This window comes from Sorex araneus, chromosome 4 (assembly GCF_027595985.1).
Source record: "Sorex araneus isolate mSorAra2 chromosome 4, mSorAra2.pri, whole genome shotgun sequence".
NCBI classification, from domain to species: Eukaryota; Metazoa; Chordata; class Mammalia; order Eulipotyphla; family Soricidae; genus Sorex; species Sorex araneus.
Window position 1 is genome coordinate 100,448,928 of NC_073305.1, and position 17,343 is coordinate 100,466,270.

The following is a 17,343-nucleotide window of genomic DNA, read 5'->3' on the forward strand; positions in this document are numbered from 1 at the left end:
ATAATTGGTTATTCCATTGGAAGACTAGTGAAGACAGACCCAGGTGTTCAGTTACTGTTCCCAACCATCTGTTACTTAGAGCAATGTGAAAGCAAAAGCAGGGCATTCTAAATAACAATCACAGTCTTTCCTGACAAGCTACTCATGGCATATTCGAAATGCCAAAAACAGTAACAAGATGTCTCACAATGGAGGCGTTACTGGTGTCCGCTCAAGCAAATTGATGAACAACAAAATGACAGTGCTTCAGTGCTACCTATTTATGTATTTGTGCATACTGAATTATTTTTAGGTATTGTAACTGTCACTGTCATCATGTTGCCCATCGATTTGCTTGAGTGGGCACCAGTAACGTCTCCATTGTGATATTATAATGTGGTATTTAGAAATGAAAAAACCTCTTCAGATTTTGAACCCTAACTTTAGACCAATATTCTCCAATGTTTTTTATTGTTCATTTGTTTAATTTCTTTCTTTCTTTCTTTCTTTCTTTCTTTCTTTCTTTCTTTCTTTCTTTCTTTCTTTCTTTCTTTCTTTCTTTCTTTCTCTCTTTCTTTCTTTCTTTCTTTCTCTCTTTCTTTCTTTCTTTCTTTCTTTCTTTCTTTCTTTCTTTCTTTCTTTCTTTCTTTCTTTCTTTCTTTCTTTTTTTTTTGGCTTTGGGAATGTACATGGTAGTGCTCAGGACTTACTTCTGGCTCTATATTTGAGGCTCTCTCCTGGCAGAGTTCAGTGAACCATAGACATATCAGGGATTGAACCCAGTCAACCATATGCAAGGCAAGCGCCTTATCCACTGTACTATCTCTTCAGTCCCATCTCATTTTTAAAAATAAGAACTCTTCAACTCTGAGGGATTTCTGTGGTGTCATAGAACTCTTGAACTACAGTTTAAATCTCTTGGCTAATATATTAAATATGTGTATGGGCTGGAGCGCTAGCACAGTGGGTAGGGCTTTTGCCTTGCAGGTGGCTGACCCAGGATTGATTCCTCCACCCCTCTTGGAGAGCCCAGCAAGCTATTGAGAGTATCTCACCTACACCTGACAGCAGAGCCTGGCAAGCTACTCGTGGCATATTCGATATGCCAAAGATTGTAACAAGTCTCACAATGGAGATGTTACTGGTGCCCACTCGAGCAAATTGATGAGCAACGGGATGACAGTGGTAGTGACAATACCTAAATATAATTCAGTATACACAAATATATAAATAGGTAGCACTGTAGCACTGTCGTTTTGTTGTTCATCAGTTTGCTCGAGCGGGCACCAATAACATCTCCATTGTGAGATATCTTGTTACTGTTTTTGGTATATCAAATATGCCATGGGTATCTTGCCAGGTTCCGCTGTGTGGGCAAGATACTCTCAGTAGCTTGCCGGACTCTCTGAGAAGGATGGAGGAATCGAACCCCGGTCGGCCGCGTGCAAGGCAAATGCCCTACCCGCTATGCTATCGTAACATTTGTGTGTATGTAAATAGGCACTCACTTTAAGGATTTCCTTGTCTATAACTTTTTAAGTTTGGAAATAATAAAAGGTAGTTTGATATTTCTGTCAGTCTTTCTAGCTGAAGGACTGCACACAGCCATTTGATTAGAAAAAGAAACTTGAATACTGGCAGTACCTGACAAAGTCAACCTATAATGTAATGTGGAAGTCTTTGCATTGGTTCCTTTTCTGAATGTAATAATGCCACCATATCTTACCGGACTTTTATTAATTTCTGGGTGATTCAGAGAGGTTTTGGAAAATCATTTGGATTAAACTAGTATATATAGTATAGTGATATCTGGGCATCTTCTAAATGATATCAGAAGGATAACTTCAATTATTTCAAATGAAAGGAGAGTAGGTATTAGTTCAAAATCAGAAGTGTAAGATTCAGCCTTCTCTTTATCAGATGATATTTAAATTTATGGTTTAATGAAGCTTTATTTGTGAATTAGCATCTCGTAATAAATTATATCTTTTTTCCTATTATCATTATTATTTATGGTGCTGGGGATCAGAACCTAGGACCTCATAAACGTAAATTTGTGCTTTACCACTAAGTTATGTACCCAGCAAATACTTTTTTTTTAAATTAAAGTTGTCTGTGCTTAGGGGTTTGCACTCAGGGATCACTCCTGACAGTGCTCAGGGGACCACATGTGATGGTTGATATCACAGCGTTGGCAGCATTCAAGCCCTACCCATTTTGCTATCTCTTTGACCCGAAATGATATGACTGCATTCTCTACAACCTATTTCCTCTATATACCCAAGTATAAACTGGCCACATGCATTAATGACCAAGGAGTGTGGATCATTTACATTTATATGTTTTCATTACCTCTGAGCACATATTGAGCACAAAACAAAGCAGAGAGCACCTATCTTTTTATATATTCTAGGCCCTTTATCATTTGAGTTTATTTTTGTTATTGATTTTTGTTTGGGGGCACATCCAATTGTCTAAAGGATTACACCTGGCCCTGTGCTCACAGATCACTTCTGGCAGGACTTCAGAGATCGTATGTGGTGCTGGGGATCAAAACCGAGTCAGCAGCATATAAGGCAGGTACATTACCTGCCATTCAATCTTTCTTTCTCTTTTCATTTTTTTTTGGCTTTTTGGGTCACACCAGGCAATGCACAGGAGTTACTCCTGGCTCATGGACTCAGGAGTTACTCCTGGCAGTGCTCAGAGGATCATATGGGATTCTGGGAATTGAACATGGATCAGATGCATGCAAGGCACATGCTCTACCCCTCTATCATTCTTTTGAATGATATTACTCCAGCCCCTCTATCATTCTTTTGAACCTATAAATAAATCAAGTTATAGTAAGGTTAATTGATTTGTCCTATAAAAGAAACTGCAGACTGTCAGAAGAAAAATTTGTGTTGACATGTTCAAAACCCAAAGGCCCAAACTACTTCATATTTAACTTCCGGTTCATAATGGAAAGTTCCATCTATAGAACCTGTAGCAGGGATTTCCAGACATCCCTTTTATATTATATTTTGTCACTTTATAGTTACAGTGCTTCTGAGTATCATAGAAACTTCCTTTCAAGATGAGCATATTTTAATACAACATGTACTATCAGTTCTCTCATCAAAGTTTTCCTAAGCTGTTACCATGTCAAACCAGATTATATATTTTATAATGTTAATATAGTCAAAGGTGATCAATTTATGCCTTCCGCAGAACATTCCTAACAGTTCAGACACAATATTTTACTAATCAGGAACTTTCCTTTAATGGAGAAAGATTATAGTTATATCTTAGGAAAGTTTTGAAAGTATCGTTCTATCTGTTGTAGCTTAGATTTCTGATTAATTTCTTTAATTATTAAGGATTTTTTAACTTCAAATAAAGAAAAAATTACTCTTATCCTCACTATACACATAAGGTTATGTCATAAAATATACACAATATATTTTATGTCAGTATTTCCTACCTTATTGTACCTAATATTTATGGAGAGCATTTACTGTATGTTTTATGATTTATTTTGATGAGATTATTAACAGACCTTTGTATCCTGTATTTTAAATTATTGCCAACTTTAAAACACTTTGCACATCTTCTCTATATAGCATTTTATTTCTTTTTCTCTCAGTTGAGATTAATATGCTATGCTTAGGAATTTCAAATAAATAACAGCCTAATTTGGTCTATCTCTAAGATATTTCTAGGAATTGTCATTGCTTTTATATCATCAAGTTTATCATGCAGCATATTGTGAAATAATTAGAAAATAGGTTCACAGGCCTTCTCCAAGTGAATGTAGTAATATAAGATGAAAAAGAAAAGTAGAAAAGTTGAAATTTGTTTTCAATTCAGATATTGTTTGAAATTTGTTCTTGATGATTTCTAGTTACAAAAACTATATATTTATCTCAAATAATTTAAATATTAAAATAACATTTCTTCTTTCACTCACTAATAATATCACAGAATGCCCTTTCAAGAAAGTATTTCGACTGATGATGTATCAGACATTAAACTGATAAAAACAGACACTATATTTTATCCTAGCAAAAATGCCAAGAAGCTATTCTACAAACTATTTGGGGCTGGGTACAGCAGCCCCAGGTGCCATCAGGGCCACACCTAGTGGTGTTTAGGGGACTTTGGGGTGCCAGGGTTTTAACCCAGGTATATGCTGTGCATGTCCTCCAGTATTTGCTCTAACTCTCACGCCCTTGGTGTCATAATTTTTTGTCTTCCTCACTTACCACTCGGAGAAATCCTGTTAACCAATTTTAAGTATTCTGCTATGTTCTGCATGTTAAGAGCCTTTATAAAGTGAGAGGAGCCAGAAAGAGAGAGAGAGAGAGAGAGAGAGAGAGAGAGAGAGAGAGAGAGAGAGAGAGAGAGAGAGAGAGAGAGAGAGAGAGAGAGAGAGAGAGAGAGAGAGGGAGATCAGTGGTCTGTGCACTTTCTTTGCGTGCAGGAGCCTGAGTTCTGTTCCTGACACTGAGTTCTGTTCCCTGAAAACTCTACATGTAGTCCCAAAGGAAGAAAATACGGGACAAAAAAGAGAAAGACAAGTCTATTATAAAAATTCTTTGAGATAAACTAGGTTAAATTATTTGAAATCCCTAAGTATAGATTATTATCCTAAACTGGAAAAGGAAGAAAAGAGCAACTACTAAGAGGAAAAAAAAGAACATTTTATTTGGCATTGTTAATCATTTTGAAAAAAATTAGAGAACATGTATTTAATAATTAGAAATCATCCAAAAGCAGGCTTTAGATAACACCTGAGTTGAAAATGAAAATGGATTTCAACTTTTCTGCTTTGCTTTTTTAGCTTTTACACTACACCCACTTGGTACTAATTATAATTTTTACCATGTTTCAACTTAGAATCTTTGGTGTGTAATGCCATAATCACAGAACAGAACACACACACATACACACACACACTTGCAAGATCATTTGCATCACGGATGCAAAATCACTGTGAATGCAAATAAGAAATTCCTGAAAAGGCAAGTTCCGTTCTGCCAAAACTATCACTCTTAAAAAAAGAAAAAGAAAGGGATATGATAAAGAAATAAAGTTTTTAGTGCCTGTTATTTTTATCTTCTCTCTATATATCTAGGAAAAATCTTTATAAAATATTTAACTATTATCTGTCAATGTTTCATATAAACTGTATAATACTATCAAAAAATTTTAGGGAGAGTACATTGGGTAAAGGTGCTCATCTTGAAAACAGTTAACTCCTGCTCTGTGACACTGTTCTTGGTCCAATGAGCACCTCCAGGAATGATCCCTGAACACAGAGCTAGGAGTAAGTCCTATGCACCAATGACAAGTGGGGCACAAATCCCCCCACAAAAAAGAAAATTCCTCAAGACCTATTGTGTAAAGAGTATGTGAATATCAAAACTCATCAGTATTAAAACTCAATATGATTTATAACACAATGCAATTTTATTGTTAAATCATTGATCTTTTTTAAAAGCACGTGTGCTTTTTAGAATGTTAGATTTAACTTTAGGGGCTGGAACAGTAACAACTGGGTAAAGAGTTGTCTTGCATGTAGTCACCCTGGGTTCAATCCCTGTTACTCCATTTGGTTAGTTCTCTGAGTCTACCAAGAGTAATTTCTGACCACAGAGACAAGAGTAAACCCCAATCACTGTCCCATGTATCCCAAATACCATAAGGAAAAAGAAAAAAATATTTAATCTTGAAATTGTTTTTCTTTTGAGAATATTCAGGTTAACGATAAAGTGATCAAATGTAATGTTATGAGAAGTAATATGAAGTGATTTCACTTTTCTGACTAATTTATTACATCCAAACTTTATTTACCAATATAATTACTTCTGCTAGTCATGACTTTTTAATGGAACTCTGAGAAACAACTCAGTTAAAAATCTTATTAAAGGCTGATAAAACAATGGATAAGGCACTTAACCTTACATGCAGCTGACTCTGGATCTATTCTTAGCACTTCATATGGTCTCTTGAGCACAGGTAGGAGAGATCTCTGAGGGCGGAACATGAAGTTTGTTTCAACTTGGATGGAAGTGAATGATCTTAGTTAAGTGAAGTTAGGACAGGTTAAATACTGGATGCTCTCACTAATCAGTAGTGTATAGAATAGTATAACAAAGGTGGGGTTGGGGTGTAATGACTGTAGATCACAGAAACAATGATGTCAAAGGTAAAAGGAAATGGAAGAGGGAAGCAGAAAGAGAAAGTCTTCAAGAAATATGGAGATAGTGTACGAGGTGAAGTATCCATGTATCTAAAACACGAGATTTCATACCACCATAAGCAAGGAGCCCACACTACCATAATTAAACTTTAAAATGCTACTGGTAGTATACTAATATCCATGGCTAGGGAAACCAGGGGTTAAGAGACTCACCATAAATGTGTGTGGGGCTGAGGATATGTAAGGCAGATAAAAGACCAAAAAGACCAATATGACAATAATACCTGGGAATGATCATGCTTGATACAATCTGATGGTTAAAAGTAGGTAACGGGATATTTTTGGTAGCCTTTCAATATCAATATTGTAAACCACAATGCCCACCAGGAGAGACAGAGACACAGACAGAGACAGAGAAGAAAAGCACCTTCCATAGAGGCAGGCAGGGGATGGGGGTAATGGGAAGGAACTTGGAGACACTGGTGCTGGGAAATGTACACTTGTGGAGGGATGGGTGTTGGAACACTGTATGACTGAAAAATAATAATGAACAGCTTTGTAAGGGTATATCTCACAGTGATTCAATAAAAAAAAAAGAGTTTTAAAAATGATACTGGCCAGGAGCAAGGGTTGGAGATGGGAGGGAATATGGGGTAAGTGTTAAAGATGACACACAAGGTAGTGAAACTGAAAGCAACAATTGATGTCCCTCAAAGTTCAACAAGTATAAAAATCACAGCGTCTAAATGAAAACTTTAAAAAACTCATATTTAAAAATCCTACTTAATTGCAAAATTGCTATTGAAATCTATGTTTTATTAAACCTGTTCAGGAAGCTTAATTTATACATAATACAATCAAAACCCAAACCTTCATTATATATTTTGGCATATAGACCCACAGATATGTACACGGCCTTTTCATCTTTTGCTTTTAAAGGTTCTTATTCTTACAGAGAAATCATTAATATTTAACATATTATTAAATTTTTATCAAAGCATTTGCCAAAATAGTAGTCTGTTATTTCTATCAGGTACTATTTAATGCTGTATTTTAATTAGGTTTTGTCATTAATTTAACTTTGGGAACCTCAAAGTTACCAAACTAATTCTGCAATAAACAAAAATAAACGGTATTCAAACAACTAGACACTAATATGTGATTTAAAATTATTATAGAATTTTACCTAACACCAGACAGAAAAATTAACTCCAAGTGCATCATAGTCTAAAAGAAAGAGCTGAAACTGGAAAGCTATTAAAAGAGAAGAGATAATATATTTGACTTTTCATTAAGTAAATGATTCTTGGAATAGACACAAAGCATAAAACGTAAAAAGAAAAACTGGTAAGGTGAATTTCACCAAAATTATAATTTCTGTTCTTTGAAAGATGCTATCAAAAAATAATAACTTCCAGCAATCAAAGACTTCAAGAAAACTTATTAAGTTCATTTCTAAGGGAAAAAAAAAATGCTTGTCAAAAAGTACAGGTAAGCAAATGGCAGACAGCTTTTCAGAATGGGCACTTTTTTTTTAATAGTCATTTTTTGAAAGAAGGTAAGCAAATGTCAGATAAGTACTTGAAAATATATGTAAAATCTTTCGCTATAAGAGAAATGCAAATCAAATGCATTTGTGACATGATGTGAACTTTCAAAAAACATTTATTTTTTTGTTTTATTTTAGGCACTGTGATTTGCGATATTGATAATGGTAGGGTTTCATACATAAAAAATGCAGCAACAAACTCTCCACTAGTGTTTCTGCTTCACTACATGATTGTCCCATTGTCCACCCAACTCCCCACTGGCTTTATTATGAATGTTGTGTACTTTGTATTCAGTGAAATGGCTGAAATTTTGAAGAAAGTCAATAGCAAATTGTGGGCAAAGACTTGGTGCAAATGAAACATATTAATCCATTTAATGGTGGCAATGCAAAGTGATAAGCCATCCTGGGAAAGTTGGGATTTGTTTTATTAAGCAAAATGCATGTTTCTTACTAGAATCCATAAATATTTTATTATTTAAAATACATTTAGTATAAATTCAAAACACATTATCCAGCAATCAAATTTCTATGTATTTCTAATGGAGAAATTAAAAACCAATGTCTTTACAAAAGATAAATGTTCATAGTAATTTTATTCATCCTAGCCAAAATCTCAAAACAACTCAGTCCCCATCAGCTGCTAAGTGAATATACAAATTATGGCATGTTTATGTGATGAAGTACTACTCAGCAGTAAGAATGAACAACTACACATGACATGAATGAATCTTTAAAAAATGCTAAGTCAAAGAAGCCACTCAAAATTCTACATTCTGTAGGATTCCTTTTGTATAAAAAGGACAAAAAACGATAAAAAAGCAGTAATTGCCAGGGAAAAGAGGATTGACTACAAAGGAACTTAAATATGCCTACAAAGATTATCAGAATACTCAGAGTCCTGATTGATTGCCAGAGCACATCAAATTATATACAGATTTTATTGTTGTACTTTAGTAAAGCCAGACTTACAGAAGGTAATAAAACAATGGTGACACTCTAGCTATTCTGAAAGCGGATTTTTATATCTTAAAAGCTCTAAGATGAGAGGAAAATCATTTAACTCCCTGGGAAATCTACTATACTTCTATCTCATAGATAAAAATGCTTTCAGTGTTTACAATTAGAAAACAACTATAATGTTATTAAAGGAAATTTAAATAATTGTGTGAAATTTTAAAGCTATTGATGAATGTATCCAGAACATTTATGCAAAAAAGACAGTTTATGCATTTCAAGAATATTGCCACAGTTGCACAGAGTTTTGTATGTTCTTTAAATATTTTTATTGCTTATATATATATATATATATATTTGATATTTGAGCTACACATAGGGTGCCTAGGCTTTTTCATGGCTCAGTACTCAGAAATCACGCCTGGTGATGGTTGGAGATCATATGAAGTGCTGGAAATGCAAACCCAGGTTGGCTACGTGCAAGGCATTATTACATGCTATTCGATCTAAAAGGCCTCATTTAGCACTTTTTTATAGTACAAAGTGTTATTTTACTGCTGGTGAATTCATCCATCCACTCCTAGTGAAATAGTTTCCAGGTGTTTATTGGCCATTTATAGCATTTTTTTGAATTTTCTATGCAGACTGTGTTCTTTTTATCCTTCTTATGTTTCACACTATTTATCAATGTTTAAGCTTTTTTAAAAAAATAATATGCCTTTTGAGGACCCGCACGGGATAGGAGATGTGCGCTGAAATTAGACTATAGACCCAACACTATGCCACTCAGTAACTCTATTGCAAATCACAACACCCCAAAGGGGAGAGAGAATAAAAGGGAATGCCCTGCCACAGAGGTGGGATGGGTGAGGGAGATGGGGTAAGAGGTTGGGAGGGATACTGGGAACACTGGTGGAGGAGAATGGGCACTGGTGGAGAGATGTAAATGTAAACATGAAAGTTCATAAGTTTGTAGCACTACCTCACGGGTGATTCACAATAAAATTTTATAAAAAAAAATGCAAGGGTCACTTAGACCATTAAATAAATAAATAAATAAAAAATAAAAATCTCTTCTTCTACAAGCCAAAAAAAACTAGACAATGTCCAATGAAACAAGCACTAAATTCTGAACACCAATTGAGATTTCTAAGTGGGAGGAATAGAGTGAAAGGGCTCAGTGGACTGTAATATGTTTCGGCACTTGGGTGTTGGGTGTGATATGTTAACATTGTATCCCTAAAACATTTACACCCTGTGAACAGATGTCAGTACTGTATCACTGTCATCCAGTTTCTCATCGATTTGCTAGAGCAGGCACCAGTAACGTCTCCATTGTGAGGTTTGTTACTGTTTCTGGCATATCGAATATGCCATGGGTAGCTTGCCAGGCTCTGCCGTGCAGGCAGGATACTCTTCGGTAGCTTGCCGGGCTCTCCAAGAAGGATGGAGGAATCAAACCCGGGTCGGCCTTGTGCAAGGCAAACACCCTATCTGCTGTGCAATCGCTTCATTCCAAACAGATGTTACCTCAATAAAAAATAAACTTACTTATAACATTAGATAATTGTTTCAGTTTCGGGGCCGGAGCGATAGCACAGCGGGTAGGGCGTTTGCCTTGCATGCGGCCAACCCGGGTTCGATCCCCGGCATCCCATATGGTCCCCCAAGCACCGCCAGGAGTAATTCCTGAGTGCAAAGCCAGGAGTAACCCCTGAGCATCGCTGGGTGTGACCCAAAAAGCAAAAATAATAATAATAATAATAATTGTTTCAGTTTCAATTTTCTTCATTCTTTGAATAATATAATTTTTTATTTATTGGGTCATTCTTGGAAGAATTTTTTAAAATTAATTTCTTTTCAAACTTTCTGCTTGCTAATATGGAAAAGGAACAAACAATTTTAGTTCACAGGTGAATGCTTTAATACTTGACCCAGTGATGACTGACCAATCACTTAAGTGTATTTGTGCCACCAGGGTTCAAACCAGAGCCTCCATGCCCTGTGCCCCCAATCCACATCCTAGACCTGCTACATGTGTCTTTTGAACCCTCAAAATTGAAATCCTGAAAGCATCTAGAATAGGTATTAACCTCAGTTTAAGGTTCTGTATTTACATAATCATCATTTCTGTTTGGAATGTGCTGCTGCTGCTATTCTCATCCATCTTTGTGAGTATGTGAGTCAGGGAGTGTGGGCTGGGAATGAAACAGAATGGAAGTTTTATTGTTGGAAAAGGATGTTGATACGGAAGAAACTTGACCATGTTTAGATGTTGGAGACAAATGTTCTAGAATGGTTTGAAGATAGGAAGAGAACTCCTGGTGAGATAGGATGCTGAAAATGCTTCACCAGCTCATGTCCAAGCAAATTTAGAGAGATTTCCCATTAAAAGGAAAGTATTACTCACTCAGGCCAGAGGAATAAGTGGGAAATGGGGCAGATAAATTTATGAATACAATAAATGAGGGAAGAAAGGAGTTTTACACCCGGATACTATTATTTACATTTATTACTTAGACCAAGATTTTGTTGTCATTGCTGTCATTATTAATCAGGGACTGTAGTCAAGTGACAAATGAATGCTTCTAATTGTATTGAGAACTGAAGTTTTATATTTCATTTTTTGCAAATAGAATTCTGAGGGAATATAGTTAACATTTGTAGGTTACTTGTTCCAATATTTGTTTCAAATGGATGGATCATATAAAAATAGATATTTTTAGGCCATCTTAACAATCTCTGTTGTAGTATTTACAGTTCCTTTTTTTAAACTTTAAACTGAAAACTTAGTTCAGCTGTTCTGTAAATTGAATCTTTGCACAGATACATATTTTTGAAAACTGCCTTAGATTTAGAAAATACATTTTGTTTTGAAGTCATGTGACTCTGTAAAGTAAATACTTTCTATTAAATTATTCAAATACACCTGTGGTTGTAGGAAAAATATTATGTGCAGTTACCAAAATGACCTTTTTATATAGCCTAAAATTATTTGCTTTGTAATTTGAAGTGACCTGTATGAGGAAGCCGTCGATATTTTTTCAAGCAACTCCAGATTTTTCATTTTAGCATTATTGCTTTCTGTGATACCCGGCACACTGCAGAGATTGATTTTCTATTTGTGCTCCCAGTTGCAGTTTTGAGATTGTTTGAATAAGCTCATCAGACATAACTACTTACTAGAGCTATATTTCTAAGAAGCAGCATTGTGACACTCAACAATTTCAAATAAAATCTCGATGCAACTATGGAATTTTCAGTTTCACATTTTTTTCAAGGTCTGGCAAATACTACAGAAGAGGAGTTAAGTGATGGAATGATTCTAGAATGATAATAACATGAGACTTGCTAGGTTATTCAGTTTTAATTTCCAATATCTAGCCTTAAGCAGTTTGTTGATTGTCTGAATTAAATACCTCATAAGTCTAGATTTAGTGACCTGAACACAATATATGGCATGACAAATAGGTAATGGAACAACAATAGCAAACTTTCATGAAGATAACCTTTGAATTCTATAATCTCCGGGGACTAATTTCTAGTTGTTCTGTTCTATTTTCTATTAATGTCAACAAGAGTACATTAAAGATGGTACAAATGTAATCCAGATTCTACTTCCATAAAATATATACTATACTTATTAAAAGAACAAGAAGTTAGTATAAAGTTTATCATTGTATTAGATAAATTTTGATGTTTTATAATAAGAAAAAGTCATTAATTCTGTTTTTTGTGTATTCTACAACTGAAAAAAATATGAGTTGGATATACTCAAAACTATTGGTCAACATTTTTAGATTTATTGTGCAGTTAGTTTTTATTCCTTTTCATTTCCATTATCCCAGGTGGCAAACAGATAGTGAATTCAAACCCACTACAGAAATAACTTATTCATTAATTGGTTATGAGTGCCATTCTTCTATGTGTTTAGACTAAATCATACAGTACAAAACTCTTACGGCACTTACTTGCTATTTGGAAGAGAGAAAATAAAATAAATAAGCACATGATAACTTATAAAGTGACAATGGCAAGAAAAAGAGAGAGACACACAAGGGAAAGTGTATTGCTATATTCAAGTAGGAAATGGGCAAGCCTCAGTGAAAACTTGATATTTAAATAAGGACTGAAAGAATGTTACAGTGAGCTCAGCAGAGATGTGGGTCATGATTTAAGGCAGATGACTGCCTGAGACAGAGGACTGGCACAGCAATCATAAATGCTTGACACCAGGGTATTCCCAGGGAATTCTAAAAATAGCAGGGGCCAACTCATTGGAAAAGAGCTATAGAAGATGCTGCCAGAATGTTAATGGACTTTTTAGCAATATCTCCAGCAATGGATATAAAAGACTATAGCTAACAGTGCAGACTTCATAAGTGGTTGCTGAATTATATATTAACACGCTGAATGTCATTTATGATCTTAGTATTATGTGTTCATTGTGGAAAGGCTGATATATATTTTAGCAGCAAAATTAGAGTATTGGCAATACAAGCACATATTTTAGAATAAAATGGAGAAGTAACACTATAAAAATGTGAACTTAGAAAATACAATTTGCAAAGTTGGAGCATTAGTACTGTGGGTAGGGTGCTTACCTTACATGCGGCCAACCCAGGGTCAATCCCCAGCAACTCATATATTACAGAGAGTAATTCTTGAGTTCAGAGCCAGGAGTAACTTCTGACCCTTGCCTGGTGTGACCAAAAAAACAATGATTAAAAATTACAATTTGCTTCAGATTTTTTGCCACTTACATTTAATGTGATGATTTCAACTTATTATTGACGTATACTCAACGTGGTCAAATTGTGTTTTCTAATCCTTCCCTCAGTGCCATGTATACATCTTAAAATCAGAGTTACCCTATATATTCTAGTGGAAACCAAACTAAGCGCACTATGGAATTCCTAAAATTCCAGTTTTCTGTGAAGTGGGCTTACTTTATAGGCCCCCTTTGATTCTTGGTAGCAGTTTCCAAGCAACATCTATGTAGCTTCCTGATGAACTACAAGAACCACATCAATCTGTGTCTTACAAAAGAATGATGCCATTGGACTGTTAATGATAGTCTTTATTACTTGATAATAGACCTCTGATGATGTGGTACACAGGCATAGGCATCAAAGATATAATTTAGAGCATCACATTTCTGTCCCCTTTTCAAATTCTTGGTGGAAATTTTATCAGCTTTCGGAGAAACACAATGGGGCAACCTCCCTAATACCTTTCTGAGTTAGTAACATTGGTTTACAATATTGTATGTCTCGAGGGTACAACTGCTCATCTTGGTATTTTCAGATGCCACACCTCCTCTGCCATCATAGATCTGGTGTCCATTTACCATCCTCTGATTGACATACCTTGTCCATTCCATTCCCATCACTCTTCTCTTTGGTAACCACCCAAAATGAATCTAAACTTTCCATTTTATTTTTTTATTTGCTTTTAATCTTTTATCTTCCACTTCAAGGTGAAATAATTTCATATCTATCTTTATCTGATTTATTTAACTTAGCACGATCCTTTCAAAATATATCTATGTTTCAGCACATTGAAAGTGTTCATCTTCTTTTCATAGATGAGTAGTATTCTACTGTGTATGTATACCACACCTTTTCCACGTACTCATAGGTGAACATGTGGATTGTTTCCATGTGTTTGCTATTGTGAATAATTTTAGAGTGAATTTGGAGTGCATATATACATATACATGTCTACATACATTTGTGGAGAGATTTACTTAATTAGTATACTTGAATTTTCTGTATGAAGACCCTCAAATTACAATTGATAGACTACATAGTAATTCTGTTTTCAATGTTTTGAAAAATGCTGCACCATTTTTCCATAGTGGTTACATGACTTATATTTCCCCAATAGTGTATTGGTTTCCCAATTCTCCACATTCTTGCCCACATTTATTTCTTCTTCTCTTTATAATAATAATGATCATGACAGGTATGAGGTGACATCTCAGTGTCAATTTGCATTTCCCTTAAGCAAAAGCCATTTTGTCCTGGGTCTGTTGACCATCTGTATGTATTCTTTGATGAAATGTTTATTTCAATTTTTGGTCAATTTTTTCCTTTTGAGTTTTGATCTGATTTTTTTTATTTTTTTTTGTATTTTAAACATTAACCTCATTTATTATATATGATTTTTTACATATATTTTTCCATTTAGTATGTTAATGTTTTGCTTTAAACAAATTAATTTTGCCACTCAGAAAGCAGATTTTCAAGTGGAGTAGTTCTGTTTGTTTATTTTTTTCAGAATATTTTATTTCAGAGGACTGCAGCAATAGCACAGTGGGTATGGCGTTTGCCTTGCCTGCAGTTGACCTGGGCTCGATTCCTCTGTACCTCTAGGAGAGCCTGACAAGCTACCAAGAGTATCCCACCTGCACGGCAGAGCCTGGCAAGCTACTTGTGGCATATTCTATATGTCAAAAACAGTAACAACAAGTCTCATGATGGAGACAATACTGGTGTCCGCTCCAGCAAATCGATAAGCAACGGGACGACAGTGCTACAACAGTGCTATTTTATTTCAGAATAACTGTTTTAAGAGTAAATTTTGAAGCCTTAGGACATAATGATTAAATTGTAAAAACATTGGTTGGGGAAAATAGCTTTGTATTTTGTTACTGTTAGCAGAAAAGTGAATTTATTCCTGAATTGTGGGTTAAGAAGTTTATGGGAGATTTGCATATAAATCTCAGAAGCTTAAGAAGTTAAAGTTTATTGTACAGTTCAAGTAGGTGGATCCAGATTCCTCCCTATATCTTGACCTCTCCTTTTACCTTTGTATGATGTTACTCATCCTGTCCCTCAATGCCTAGTAGGGCATACTAACTCCTCTCCCTCACCATATACTCAACCATATACTCAAACCCAGTATATGCTTTCCTCATGTGAAATCTCCAACTGGAACCCTGTCACCTGTATCTCCTTGCTGGGACTGCTCCTCTGTAACTTGTCGTTGGGCCTCTATAGGATTGTATCCCAGAAGCTCCCTATTATCTTGGATTTTTTTCCTTGGTCTTCGGCTATGGCCATGTGTACATGGCCATCTCTGCTGTACAGCTGTCTGTCTGGGGGCAGGAGAGGAGGAGGAGAAACAGATTTCCTGGCTGGGAACTTCCGTTTATCTGCTTCTGTCTTCCACCCCTGGCTATCTCTTCTTATGTTTTGTTTGGACACCCTTTTGGCAGGCAAGATTTAAAATGACCAATTACACTAATGAATTCAGCTCTCACCCCACCTTTCTACACCCACTGTATTATTATTAGTGGTATCAATTCTAGTTTTAGAAACCAGGAAGATTAGACAACAAAAAATGAGATCTTTTGGATATTGTATTAACTCATGTCATTTGAAGCATTTATTTAGAAAAATAAGATTGACTAATAGTGGAGAAGTGATGCACACTGTTGAGTTGATGGGAAATAGGAAGTTGAAAGGAAAGGCCATTGGAGTCCTTGTGGGAGGAAGGTGAGGACACTGGTGCTGAGTGTCGTATTGGAAGTATGTGCATGAGAAAATATCATTAACAGTACTGTGAATCACAGAATCTCAACCAATTAAAATTTTGCTTTTTTTAAAAAGAATTGCAGCAGGAGTTAGAGAGATAATACAGTGGGGAAGGTACTTGCCTTGCACATGACTCACCCAAGTTTGAACCCTAGCACTCCATGTGCTCCCGTGAGCACCTCCAGGAGTGATTCCTGATTCCAGAACCAGGAGTAACCTCTGAGCATCTCTGAGTGTGGCCATAAAGCAAACAAAGAAACAAACAAAATAACAAATACAGCAGATTACTACCTGAAAAAAATGTTACCTACTTTTAACATTTGTTTATTTATTTATTTATTTATTTTGCTTTTTTGAAACACACCTGGTGTTGCTCAGGAGTTTCTTCAGGCTCTGCACTCAATAATTGCTCCTGGAGGTGCACTGGGGACCATATTGGATGCCAGGGATTGAAGCTGGTTGGCTGCATGCAAGGCAGACTCCCTACCTGCTCTACTATCCCCCCTTCCCCTAATTTTTTTTATAATGAGATAAAATTCAGAGTCAGGTGACAGAAATTCTTAGCTAGAAGGAAAAAGTTCTATAAGACCTATATTTATGAATATCATTGTTACACTAAAAATATGCAGTTGTAATACTTTTTTGTAAATTGTGTGGATCAAAGGAATTCCCAAAGATGGGAGAAATAATTTATGTGTTGGCATTGAATTTAACCTGGAGTATTCTCTTTATTATTCTTTTGAGGTTAGGAAAATTTGGCCAGCAGCTTTTGTCTATCACCCTGTGGCTGAAATAGCATGTTCGTTAAGACACCTAAAATCTTTAATCATCCATCCACGCTGGTGCAAATATATTCATAGTCTTAGGCGTAGTGTTGTTTGAAAGTGGAAGACGTGGGCAGTGAAGCACAAAATAATTATTAAAGATATCTCTGCCATATTACATAGCAAGAGTTATTTTGGTTAATAGTATAGGACTCTAGTCCTTCATAGCAGCACATTCAGATGAAAGGATTTCCTAATAAAGCACTTAAAAATAACCAGTTCCACTGGCATGAGTCCTCTTTCCTCTCAAAGGCTCAGCTCTGCTTGGTTCAGCCACATGGAGCGTTTCTGTGAACTCTAAACTGA

At 35.6% G+C, this 17,343-nt stretch overlaps 1 protein-coding gene and 1 pseudogene across 26 annotated transcripts in view; one reads left to right on the forward strand and one right to left on the reverse strand.

The window, feature by feature from the left end:
• RIMS1 (regulating synaptic membrane exocytosis 1) overlaps nucleotides 1–17,343 on the forward strand; it is a 512,610-nt gene that overhangs the window by 169,055 nt on the left and 326,212 nt on the right. The window lies entirely within an intron of this gene.
• LOC129404766 (U2 spliceosomal RNA) lies at nucleotides 3,942–4,046 on the reverse strand (annotated as a pseudogene).